Source organism: Rhinolophus sinicus, linkage group LG11 (genome assembly GCF_036562045.2).
Source record: "Rhinolophus sinicus isolate RSC01 linkage group LG11, ASM3656204v1, whole genome shotgun sequence".
Classification (NCBI taxonomy): Eukaryota; Metazoa; Chordata; class Mammalia; order Chiroptera; family Rhinolophidae; genus Rhinolophus; species Rhinolophus sinicus.
In genome coordinates, this window is record NC_133760.1 from 61239030 (window position 1) to 61253083 (window position 14054).

Consider the following 14054-nt stretch of genomic DNA (forward strand, 5'->3'; position numbering starts at 1 on the left):
CCCTAATTTAGCTAAGGGTACCATTTTCCATTCAGCCAGCCAAGTAAAAGCATATGAAAGCTCCTTTAAGCTTCATCCCTTGTTTCTACCTGGTCACTCTGTTTTTTATATTTCTTTTATCTCTATTCTCTTTCCCATCCCCATTGCTTTAGTTTAGGGCCTCTCCATGTCTTAACTTGGACTTTTAAAAGTGTCTTTTACTGGTAGTCATACGTCTAGATTTCCTTCCTCTAATTCACTGCATACCAAGATAGCACCAAACTGATTGTTCTATAGTAAACATCTACTCCCATTACCTGTAGGATGAAATTGTTTCAGTAGAGCAATGAATTGTATTCAACTCTCCCATATGTATTTTCATGTGTAATAGAAAGTCCTAAATGAAGGAATCTTTGTCTTCCTCTACTGCTTATCACTTCTTTTGTCATCTTTCCCCGTCTATCCATGCTCTATACTTTAGCAACATTACACCTAGACAATGGACCCCCTAATGATGACCTACTATTGTGTGGTAGTTTGTTTATTGGCGTTGGTATGACTAGGTTTTTTTATGGCATACTTCGAGGTTTTGGGGCTTCCAGACCCAAATGATAAATGAAAAACTTGTGTTTGGTTTTTATTTTGAATTAAGTTTCCCTTAATGACCTTTGTTTGCTTTTGTCTTCTAATCAATAAGAACTTATCCCCCCGTTCTGAAAACGGGAGGGGACTTCTGAATTACAGTTCTGTGGTCCTCTAGGAATTCTTAAGGGGTTATGAGCTATCAGTGAGCATATAGCAGTGACTCTGGAAGGTGACTACCACCAGAAATGCATGCTCAGTACTAACAGCACTTCAGAATTCATTATTTTAAGAACTGGTATATGTGATTAGCTGAAGAAACATTATCCAAGTTAGAGGGCTTTTATATATTCATGGCTTCAAAACCTTTTTGCATGTCCATGCCTCTTAGTGTGGTTCTGCAACTTCCAAAAATAATTCAAATATATAATGTAAAATTATAATGGTGATTATTCTAATCTTATTTATTTTTTTCATCATCATCTGGCCCATCTTTGGGAAAATATTCTTATCCTTTTCCACTAGCACTTAAAGTACGTTTTCTTATGTTAATACATTTTTAAGTGTTCATGTTTGGTTTGCATAAAATCTCTTGAATGTCATATTATTGAGCTTACATTTGTGCGTGGTAATAACAATGCGAAATACTGGTGAGAGAGTTAAGAAGTGGCATTTTTTCTTTCTCAAACTTATGAGTAGAAAAACTGAGGCACATTGGGCAAATGGATTGTGAAATTGGAATATAAAGTCCTATGCCTCTTGACTTTCTATTTTGTTTGCTTTCCACCAATGATTGCATTCTCTCATGACTGGTCATTCTATCTTCAAAACAAACTTCATTCTTGAGGAAATCTAATTTCCCCAAGTCCAATAACCCTGGTATTCTCAATTACCACAGATTACCCTTTCATAGAAAATAGGCTTGAATATTGTGGCTTTGTCGTTTACCCTCTCTTAGTCTCACTTTCTTACCTGTAAAGCGGGGCTAGTCATGTCTACCCTGCCCACATCATGGGACTGCTGGGAGTTCAACTGGGAAATCAGCTATGAAATCTCTTTCCAATTTGTTAAAAGTACCCCAAACATAATGCTATGCAGGTGTGAGTTTATTGTGATGTTTGCTCAGCATTGCATACTGCCTTTGGGAAGTTAAAAGATGTCCTGTGGGGGAGGGGAGGTGGTGATGGCGGTGGTGATGTGATGCTTGATGTTGGTGTTGGCATAGTGTTGGTGGTGGTGGTCATGGGGGTGGTGGTGGTGGTAATGGTGGTGATGGTGGTGGTGGTGATGGTGGTGTTGGAGGAAAAGTGTTTTCTTCAACATTATTATTAAATATTAAATTTTCACTGGAAGGCTTCTTCCATCTGCGTGAGGAGGAGTCAAATGGTTAATGCACAGTTTAGCTTATAATGCTAAAATAAAGGGTCAGTTCATGATTAGATGTGCAGTCATATAGAATTGATGATATGAGGCATTCGTGGAATATACAGTGTTTCTATTTATATACTAGAGTATCAGAGTCATTAGCCAGAATAAAGGCTAAAATTTATTGAGTGCTTATTATGTGGAGACACTGTGCTAAAGTGCTTCAGCTACATTATTTCATGTAATCTTTCGCCAGTAACACTGCAGAGTAGACATTATGCTCAATTTTCTAGTTGGGGAAACAGGCGCAGAGTTTTTAAATAATTTGCTTACGATCACACTAGTGATCTAGTACGTGGTAGAGTTCATTTTCAAACCCAGTTCTAACACCCAACTCTTGCTCATTTATCCACTATGTCCACAGAAAACAAAAGAAACGATCATGAACATTAAAGTGAGTTGATAGTATTATAGAGAAAAAAATTTTTCTCGCTAACAAGAGTTTATTTACTACTGTGTCAGTCATTTCTTTTTAATGACAAAACAAAACAGAACAAAAACAACAACTTCTCCCTCCTGCTGGGAAGGATTTGTCCTTGTAGAAAAAATAAATACCAATGTCACATTTTCTCATAATTAGTTAACTGAGTGAACCCAAAGCTTCAGGGAAACCTGCCATGCTCAATCCCAGGGGAGACATTACATTTTAATGGTACATCTGGAAGCTGGAGTCCTACTCCTTGTCAGAAGATAAGCTTGGCAGTGATTGATTGCCCTGTCCTATGAGTTCCCTCTGCATTTAGTGCCTATCACTTCATCATTTAAATTGCTCCTGGGGCCACCTCCAGTGCCCAGGCTGCTTCGCTGGCTCCCAGCTCTCAGATTCTGTCATCTTAGCCTGCTTATTTTACGGGCTTCCCAGAACGCCTCTGGGCCAGTGGCCTGACAGGACGCCATCCTCCGACTAACGTCTGTTCACTTACAAAATAGTTGACTCTCTTGAGAGGAAGTGCCAACGATCTGAGTCTCCCTAAGAAGAATTAAAAGGTATACTTCTATTTTTGATCCACTTTTCTCCTATCCCGATACTTCCTTAATCAAGGAACAAGGATCTAATTTCCTGTCAACAGCACTCATTCTTTAAAAGGTAGAATTCTCGAAAGGTAGCTATTTCCTTAAGGAAAATCACAATAGAAAGACACTTATTATGACCAGGATAATAGAGTTGATTGAGAAAGCTTAATGTTTTTCTTTCTTTTATTTTCTATAAACTATTAATTAGCAAAATTGGATGAGTAAACGTAGCTGATGATGCAGATGGAAACATCTACAGATTTTTAATGGCCTTGCTAGGAGGCGCTTTTCATATTGGTCATCACAGTATGCCACTTTGCCATGACTTTGGGTTAATGCAAAGTTGCTCGAGTGTTCTTTTTTGCCCCGTATTCAGTTGCTGACTAGGGAATCCCCATTGGCTTTTTAATTAGATTCAAGTGTTGTAGTGCTCACTTTTGAGGCTCTTTCTTATCCTGGTTTAGCTCATGTTGCTTTTGTGAATTGTCTCCATTCTCTGCTCACGGATCCCTCTCCAGAACCCATGTCCCTGGTATTCACTCAGCCATACGGCTGGTATCAGCCCCTCCCATCTCTATGGCAGACCACTTCCATGGTTCTTCATTCAGGTCCCTCCTCAGTGCTCATTAATTCCCATGCCTTGGAACCACCTCCATAGATTCTAAGGACAAACAATGATGAATTTTCCTGACAACTCAAATGCCCATGAGTTCCCCTTCTCTATTCATTTACTGGTTTTGTGTGTTTTTTTTTTTAGTGTGTTCCAATTTTTTCCCCCATGGGTGGTGTTGCCCTTATTGAACTATAAACCCCGTGAATAGAGATGTTGCCCCATTCTAGGCTATGCCCTGGCACAGAATTGAGTCCCTCTATACAAGTCTCACTGTTACATTTGCTGCAGTACGTGGTGTTGGCAAACAGAAGCTTTCAATGCACGTCTTTGAATTCCATTGTTGCCTCATTAGCATTGTTCCGCGTTGTAGAAGATAGGTTAGTCCTGGTCCTTTTCCAAAGCAATTCACTTACTAATGTGCTGAAAAGATGGCCTTTTATGGTGGTCTCACTGGGTGCGCCCCAAAGACTGTGTGAAAGGAAAGGAATAAATGACAGCATGCTTTTTCTTGGCGCCTCTTCTTTCACAAATCCTAGGAAAACAGACAATCACTGCTGATTAAAAAACAAAATAAAGCAGAACAAGCAAACAAAACAAAACAAAAACCTCTAGGCTTTCCAAAACCAGGTTCTGTTACTTTATTCAAGTCCTGACCCTACTGTTCTCTCTCATTCCCCTTTATTAACTCTCACTGTTGATTGCACCCATATAATCCTTTGATCCTTTTGGTTGCTTTGGAATGCTTTGTTGGTGATAATTATCTAATTATCTTTTTTTTTCCTAATTATCTTTTGAAGCCTTATTATAGATGTGTGTGGGGGGGGTGGGGGGTGGGGGGTGCTCTTTACTAAGATTTACCTACAGTTTTGCTTTAGATTGCTGTTGGCCTCAGAGAATACTTAAGTGAAAGTCTTTAAAACATTGCAAAATAAGAAAGTAACAGAAAAGAGAGAGGAAGGGAGGAAGGCTAACCCGGTTTGCTTTTAAATGGAGTGGAGAGGAATTCATTAAAAAGCATGGTGTATCATCAATCTCCTGGCAGTGAAGCTATCGTAGATTTCATTCCTACAGATAAGTCACTTCTGCTACAGATAAGTGCTCAAAAACGGAATTGGAAATACCTGACTTCGTCCCTGTGTGGTCGTCTATGGTGGCAGAAATGAAGAATCCAACTGTGCTCGCTTTTTGAAGTTTACTGTGTTTAAGATTTGTTACTATATGAAATGATATGATCTGGGTTACATTAGAACCCATTTAACCAAGTTGTTTTCGGACAATATGTGAGGACAGTTTTTACTCCCCTTGTCTGTTTTCTACTTGACAAGAAACCCTAATATCCAATGAAACTTTGCCCCCAGTATGTTCCACCTAAGCCTTATTGTAAGTCAAGAACTGGTGGCTGGTGGCCCTGAATGACAATATCGGCCTAAGCATCTCAGCATGACACCAGTTGCAGAATATTACACTGTGTTGTTACTTGTTCAGTTGTTTCCTAGAAAGTTAGTCCTGGCTATGTTACTTCAACCTGTGTGTTTCAGTGTCTTGGAGGCAGTTTTGGTGGGTGTGTTTTTGTTTGCCCAGGCTGTGGATCAGAGCTACTGAAGCCTGTGCTATTCCGGATAGAACGGATAGAGCTGTGAAAATATTCATCAGTCCAGCTCTTTGCCAGAATACTGAAGTCAACTAAATGCTTCCTCATTTTGCCAGCTTTCTATGTCATTCTTCATTTTCTGGGTCCATTTTGGGTGCCTCAAATTTTAGGGTGTGACTCTCTTCACTTCATACAACGTAACTCCACAGAACACCTAGAAGAGTTCATCGCTACAACACTTCCTGTCCCCAGCACTGCAACTTTGTTTTCTGCACCTTCCTTCATCAGAGCCAGAAAAGTATGGGGCGTGGGGACACCCCTAAAATTGCATCTTTCTGGGAAAGATGGGAAACGTTGGGAAGAGAGGACCTCATTTCACCACCTATGACACCATCGCACTATTTGACAGTCTACACAGCCGAACAAGGAAGGCGGTGTCTCTGGTCAGGCTTTTCCATGCTGGGTCGGCATCTTGGTTTTACTACGCATTAGCCTTGAGCAAATCAGTCAACGTCACTAAGCCTCAGTTTTTTTCATCCTTACAATGGGGATCATGACAATAATAAGACTACATGTCTAGTAGGTTTATCACGAGGATTAAATTAGATCCCATAGGTAAAACATTTAGCTCTATACTTAGCACATCGTTTGCTTGCAAATCTGAACAAAAGAAAGGGACAAAGCAGGAGAGGAAAAGTGCAAGAGAGCTGGAGAAGTTGTCAACGTCCAAAAAACAAAATGGGAGTCTATTTTTCTTATATAAATAGACCCGATAGGTCCTATTTGCATAGACTTAAGAAATTACTCAAGCCTATTGTTTTCTCAGTTTCCTGGAACTAAGCATTTCCTTCAGACTATAGCCCAATGGGCCGAGAATGCTTTGTATCATTCTGGGTAGATGGTCACATGAGCAGGGAGAGTAGGGTCAGGCAAGGAAGAAAACCTTGGTCTTAGAGACGGGAGAACCAGGTGCCTGCCCCAACTCTGCCCTTGGCAGGCTGGGTAATCTCGGGCACGTCTCTTCTCTCAGGCCTTGGTCTCTTCTTCCAGCGGACTGAGCTGGCTGCCATCTAAGGCCTCTTCTGCTCTCTATCGACTCAGCCCTCTGAGCCAGGAAAGAAAACTGGGCAATGAAACACATGAGGGAAAACCCAAAACCATCTGCAATTTTGGAAAGGTATTTTGGAGACACCTATGCGCTGCTCTGTCTGGGGCATGTGTATGGATTCCTGCAGACAAGTGCCAGTCTATTATTTCTGCTTGTGACGACAAACAGCACTGCTATTCCCACACCTCATCATGTACCCACTTTCTGAAAAGAAAGGAAACCAACTTGGCACATGTTTAAATGCTTCAGGCCGCTTTCACACTGGTAGCTTTCTTTAACGAGTAACAAAATGCATTACTGTTTCATTATGCAGCTTTCACCTTTTCTCCTGACAAAGCAAAGCCCCATGGCTTATTGAGAAGGAGATTTGTAAGCAGCCGGAATCCTCTCAGTTTTGCTCAGTCTGGTGACACTTCCAACCCCTCTTTCATCCTAGTAAGTGAAGGCAATTATTTTAGCCATTGCAAAAACTGAGAGTGGTGTTTTGCAAGAAAGCATAAAGGTCATTTAAACCATACTGTTTCGGTACCTGTTTGCTGTTTCTCTGACTAGACCCCTTTCTGGGATCTTCCCTGACTAATCCTGTGGGCTTCTTCTTATTCTCAGAAAGCATGCTCCACCTTGCCAGTCGTTTTTCATCAGGCATCTGATTTCCCAGCCATCTCCCCATTCTTCTACCTGCGGTGCCCCCGCCAAAAAAAAAATGTATACACGTGACTTGTATTCATCTTTTGTTATCAGTGTATATTGAGTATTACAATTTCAATACAGGTTTTTCGTTTCTTAAAATATGTATACATTTTCTGGCACCCTCTCTATGTGTTTAAGCTCCTTTTGTCTTTGAGGAAGAGGGTGATGGTCTTGGCCCAGGATATATTCTGAAAATGGAGTTGCTGAGTGATTTTCATTGACTTAAAAAAACAAAAACCTTTGGCCTCACATCACTCTCTGAGTGTTGGGAGATATTCTTTCAGCACCCCCTTTTTCCTCTCTTCCTGACTCACTTCTCCTCCCCCCTTTCAGACATCCTTCCCTTTGTCGAGTGAAACTTCTTTTCACGTCTTCCTTCAGGCCTCTCTGCTGGCTGGTTTCTCTACAGAAAAGTCTCCTCGCATCTTGTCAATGCAAATCTTCCCTTTTTGAACAATTTCTTAAAACTCTCCTAGGAAATCATTCCAACCCTATTTCTTTAGCAATCTACTAAAGAAATCTGTAGGGGCTACATTTGGATGTGTACGTGAACACCTGTTACTTTACAGAGATTCTTACTTTTCTTCTTAAGATTAGAAAGAAAGAATGAAGAATGAAAGTCAGTCTTCATTTTATTTCTCTTCACAGACTGGACAGTAAAATCTGTTCTGTAATAAATATCATTGAAGATTTACTAATGTACAGAAGCCTATTCTATTTTGTATCTTTTGAGCAAGCTTCAGCACTAACCATTTACTTCGTAATTCTTGCTTCTAAGATGTGATACTGCTTAGTCAATTTAGCATGATGCTACAGTGAAGGTTAAGAGTTATTTTTCATTTCTCTGAAATTAAATGCTTAATTTTCCTATGCTTCCAATTCATTCTCCATATGCTGATATCATGGGGAAGAATCAAAATTAATGTTTCACTGTAAATTAACTGCAAATACAAATGGTCTTGTCTATCTTTACACTTCTAAGTGAGGGCAGGCTCCAGAAATTTGATCTTTATTTTAAATTGTGCTCTTTTGCTACGTGTGCGTTTTCCTGGTGTACGTACTCAAAAGTGACCTTTGCTATATGAACACCTCCTTGGCTTTCCTTTCTGTTCCAGTGTCGTTTGAGCTAAATCTATTCTTCTCAGTTAAAAATAAGGCTTTCATGGTACAGAGCGGTCAGTGTGCTGCTAAGCAGTGATAAGATGCTTAATATTAGTGCTTCCTGATGACCGGAAAACCCATAAACCTATCATCTCTTTGAGCTGTAGAACTCATTTATTTGTCCTTGGATCCTGGCCTGAAACACCATTTCCCATGCACTCTTGATGTTTGGTTAAAACCAGTAACCATCCATCCCTTTCAGGCCCCGTCAGTTCTGCGTGCAGCTATCACTGAATGAGATCTGAGCACACTTTGTCAACTGAAGTCCCCTTTAGAGGTCCTGAAGGCCACGGCTGCAATCCATCAAATGGATTCAAGAAGACCTATCACAGGAGGCAGGCGGTCTGACCTTGAGGGAAGGGATGTAGCCAGAGGCCCTGATGCTTTCTCTAAGAGCCTCTGTGGAAGTCATGAGATGCTGAGGCCAGCAGCATCTCCTTTCCTCCTTGGCATCTTCCTGCCACTCATCTGTGAGGCTAACAAGGGCCTTATTTATTAGTTCTTCCATTTCTCTTACCCTCTCAGGATTAGAGCTTTATCATCCAAGAGCCAGGAAATGCAAAAATAAACAAAGTTCGTCAATCTCAAGGAAATTCTCTCACTATTCTGGGGATGAAGGACTTTTGGAGAACAGATTTTTTTTTTTTTTTTTAATCTCGTACATGGCTGAAGCAGTTTACAATGTACTAAGCATTTTAATAGCTATTACTGTATCCAAATGTTAAGAAGGAGAGTGTTATGTGTACGGTAATTATTTTGGGTTCATGAACTTAGGAAGATGTAATCAGGTTAAAACCCTTTACAAATATGAAAAATCCTCCCACTTGGTGGAAGCTTAACATTTATTGAACAAAAATAGTTGATGGGATTCTGTAATATTGATGCTAAAAGTGAATTTATATTTTTCTAGTTTTCAGGGAATAGTTAGATATTACTTTTGAAGGTGGTGCTATATACCAAAAACATTGACCTACTACATTCAAAGATGATAATATATCATCACTTGAGAAAACATTAATTTTGAGCTGTATAGATTCTCAAGAAGATATTGTCATGAACCTCTCTGGTCCCACTGTGACTGTTGGCACAAATTTTACACAGCTGGCTAAAGGAACATACTATGATTGTTGAAGAACCCAATGGGCCCATGACCTGTGAACTTGCCTTCACTAACACAATGCTCAAAAAATATCACTTAACCCATGAAATTGGTTTTAACCCTGATCCAATGTTTATTACTGATATTGTAGGAAGTAACATCCATTACTGCTTAGTATATGGCTCTGATTGACCCATAATATCAACATTTCTGGTCTGTTGAAATAGTTGCAATGTTGTTTCAGTGCATTCAGTAAGCACCATTAGATACCAAGAGATTTAAAAATATTGGCAATTCCAAAATTGACTGCCAGGTTTAGCAGGAGCCAGTAAAGTTGGCTTTCTTCCATTCCCTGGAATGTCTTCCTTGATTCCGAGTTCAAAGAGTATTGAGATGAGAGCCAGTGACTCACCAGGCCACAAGTATCAACCAAGTAGTTATTAAGTACTTCATGTGTTCTTGTACGATAGAGTTTTCGGTGAAAGATGGAGTCTGGATCAAACAAAGAGAAAAAAATACAATAAAAAACCTGGTCCTTGTATGTGGGGCCTAATTGCAGAGATGGGACCTAGACACATGAAACAATCAGAGAACAATTTCATAACAACAGATAAATAAGTGAGACGTTTCAGAGAGACATCTGGTCCCTGCACTGTTTATGACGAATTCCAGTGGTGAATAAGGGAAGTGGAATTGACTGTTTCTGAAGAGAACACGTCCTGGTCCTCTGGCAGCTAGGTGGACTTTTTCTGCCAGGAGGGAACATTGGATGGGGGCTGTTTGTTTTTTCTCCAAACAGGAAACCTCTTCCATGCGAATAGTAGCTTCAAAAGGATTGCTGCATCAGATGGAAAAAAACCCATATACATTCATGCATTCAATTAGCAGGGACTAATTGAATTTGAGGATTAACTTGTCATTAGAGAGAAGTAAAACCTATTTACGTCTCCCATCTATGGTTACACACTCTAAGAGAGTCTTGTCACAGGTGGTGTTTGAATATTAGAAAAGGCTGCAGCATTTAATGGCCTTTAGATGCCACTGATGGATTAACCCCAATGATAATGAGATGATAAGATGATAATAAGATAAGTGAGATGTGTGCTCTGCACCCTCCGCTCCGTATTTCTGCGATGGAGGAGAAGCTGGTAGGCAGAGGGTGAGGGATACAGGACTAGGGTTCAGTGAGTTGTTATCCATCCTTTTCTCCACCTGCCAAGCAGTGCCTCCTCTCACATCTGATTGTTACTAAAGGGAGATTTCCGATTGAGCTTCCCATAGATAAAACTCATTCAATTCTGCCTAGTCTCCTCCTTGCCTTTCTTCTTCCTGATCCAAATAGATGGCCCTCCAGATAAGCAGTGATCAGCCATTTTTATTTTTCTGCTGAGATACTTTTGACTTAAAACAGATAGTACTGTACGCAAAATACACTCCCATACGTGATACAGGTAGCAAAGGCTATTGTGTATGGTCGTTTCCCAATGCTCACTGAAAGTCAACACCAACCCTCTGACTCAAAGCACATCACAGCACACGTGTATGATGAGACAGGTGTATTTTACAAAAAGAGCCACAGCATGAGACACCCACCCCACACATTCTTCTTCACTATGACTTTGACACTCTGTCCATTGAGATATGGGGTCTGTGTCCATTCTCCTCGTATGTGGCCAATCTTGAGACTACCGCAGAAGTGACACTACAGGATTTCCAAGGCAAAATGACGTCTGCTGGGCTCTCCTTGGGAAGGTTACTTTTGAAAGCCAGCCACCATTTCAAGAGGAAGCCCAAGCAGCCCGTGGAAGCCCACACAAGGAGAACCAAAGCTCCCCGCTGAAGCCAGCACCCGGTTCCCAGTCATGTGTGACCATCGTGAATGTGGATCACTCAGCGTTCAGTGGAGCTGCCCCAACTGGTACCAGGTGGAGCGGACACAAACTTTCTGCCCACATTGCAGATTTGAGCAAAATAAGTCAATGTTCTGTTTTAAGCCACTGTGTTTAGGGATGGTTTGCTATGCAGCTGTAGAGAACTGATATAAATGTGCATGTCATTATAAGAATAATCTTGAATCTCTTCTATATTAAAAAAAAAAAAATCTCTCAGAATTTTACGTATTATTCACAAAGAACTTGGCACATATCTCATTATCAATTGTCAAAACCTCCTCTAGGCCTAGATTAAAATGCAGAGGTCTTTAGAAATATTTGATTCCTCCTTTCCCTCACCTCATCTTGGACTTGTTCAGTATGACTATGTAAAATAATATTAATTACAGTCATTTTCATGAGCTGCTTCTCATTATGCCTAATTAGCACAATCACAGTGGCTCTCCATACCATGAAATATGCACTAGATTATGGTTGCTGAGTTGGGCGATTACACTAAATTCCATTTTGGGGATCTAAGCCGTCACAGTTTGTTGCTCATGTACCATGGCTGACTGCCCACAAAGTAGAAAAATTGGACAGAATGCTTCTGCTAAGGAAAAGCTCTGCAGGGATATGTATGTCAGAGAAGAGGGCGCTTGGGCAGCTAGCAGTTGCAAGCTCTCCAGTGGCTAAGCAATAAGTAACTTGGAATAAAGGAAAAGTATGCAGACTCCAGTGATGATTAGGTCAAGGGAATTGTGACAACATTTGCTCTGGGCATGCTCACTAGTCATTGTCTCCTTTGGCATAAAAAGAGGTGCTCTTAGAGCCATAAATTGACTCGACTCCATTTTGTATGTGACGCATTTCGTGACATTTTTATTTGGGGTCATTTGTTTTAACCTTTGTCCACCCTGCTTCAAGTTAAACCAAGGAGAAATTGCATGGTGGAAAGAACTCTGACTGAGAGGTTAGAAACAATAACATAAAAGGACATTAAAAGAAATAAAACATAAACAAAAGTCCCTCTGTTTGTAAGCTGGATTCTAACTATCTGTGTGACCTTGGAAAAGTCAGGTCATTTCTCAAGACCCCGTTTCCTAATCTATGAAAGGAGAGGGTTAGACTAAGGCCAAATGTGGCTCTGGAATATGGAATATGACTACTTCTGAAGGGGTAGCTTTAGGTTGTGATTCTTACTTTGCAAGAAAATATTTAGGAATAAAACGTATGCAGAACTTGGCAAAATCAAATACATGTTTATGATTCTCAGTGAATCAACTGATTTTCCCCCTTCAGTCTCCTCAAGTCTCTCTTTGCTCAACAGTTTTTGTTTTTCACTTTTAATTTTTTTTCCAAATAAAAAAAAATAAAAAAAAGATTTAGATGACGCCTATCTTTAGGAGAAGACAAATAATTTGGCAAAATAATATAAATTTAGGAATGAAAAGATGACTGAATCCGAATGATTAAGCTTTTTTAATAGATATAAGTGCTCAGACTTGCAACTCTATTTTATATACATAATAATGTTATTCCAATTGATGTATTCAGAATTATAAACACACGTGTGGCTTTGCCAAGTTCTATATACTTCATGTTCTTAAATATTTTCATCTGCAAAGCACGAATCATAAACGTAAACTCTTCCTATGGAAGTAGTCATATGCCAAATTCTAGAACTGTAGTTGGCCTTAGTCTAACTTTCTCATTTCATAAATGCAAAATGGTTCTTTCTGTGTATAACGGCGTTCAAAACATCCGTATTTCACAGTATTCTGCACAGGAGACTGTAATAGTCAGATTCTCTGTTCCTTGAGTTTATTTTCAAGGCAGAGTCTCAAAAGACCTGATTTTAGCTTCATTTTCCTAATAAGAGACCCAAAGCTTCTTGCCCAAGGTTACAGCTAGTAAATGGTACTCGTGGGACTTAAACTTAGGCAGTCTGACCCTAGACTCATTTACAATATATCCCCTCCTACTTTGGACTCCTTGCCAAAATGTCAGTGCCCTGAGAAGATGGTGTTTACTTTGGACAGTTCTATCCCCAGATCCTTGAACACAGCCTGGCATGGCGGGAGCAGGCAAACCAGCCAATGTTTCCTGGACTGTTCCCTCCCTATCCCAAATCCAGGTGAAAGCAGCCATTTTTTCTTTCCCTGCACAGATGTCTGAGGACTGTTCAGAATCCAGGCCTCAGGAGGACAGACTGAGAAGGAAGACGGTGATTCCTTCCTGGCAGTGCTGACTTCTCAGTTCCAGCTTTCTGTCTCAGGATGTTTACTGAACAGCAATTTTTTTGGAAGGCATCGATAGACTGAAGGAAAAACAAATCCTTTTCATGGGAACGAATGATTCAACTACCCACCTCTAAAGATGACAAACTTCTCAGTTCTCTACCCCCTTACTTTCCTGTCTCACTACATAAGTGTATGTGATTTAATTGTCCAGGAAACTTATTATTCATCTACTCCGTAACCTTTACGTCCCTTTCACAATTTGACGTTCTGTGCTTCTTTCAAATGGAGAGCATTGCTTCTTCAGTATGAAGGAGTTTTACAAAAGGCAAGAAGGCACGCTCAGAGCTGCAGAAATAATAAGGGCTAATACTGGAATCATAACAACTCATTATTTGTCTTTAAGTTTGATCTTTCAGAAGGTTATTATCTGGAGTTGAAGACTAATGGATTCAAGCTCTCTTGATGCAGAGAAAATCTTAAACAACATTGTTTGGAGGGAGGGACGTTAATCAGGAGAAAGAAGTGGGCTTCGAGCCTAATAATGTTTGCATAATAGCTACCCTTGGGTGTATTGCTTGACTTAAAAATAAATATTCATGCTCTCCATCTCCAGTACAATTGGAAATTATTTGTGGTTATGATTCAGTTATATGATCAACACAACTTGTCCATGGGACT

At 40.1% G+C, this 14054-nt stretch overlaps 1 protein-coding gene across 13 annotated transcripts in view; it reads left to right on the forward strand.

Annotated features, from left to right (window-relative positions):
• Nucleotides 1-14054, forward strand: part of DGKI (diacylglycerol kinase iota) — a 376792-nt gene that overhangs the window by 331762 nt on the left and 30976 nt on the right. The window lies entirely within an intron of this gene.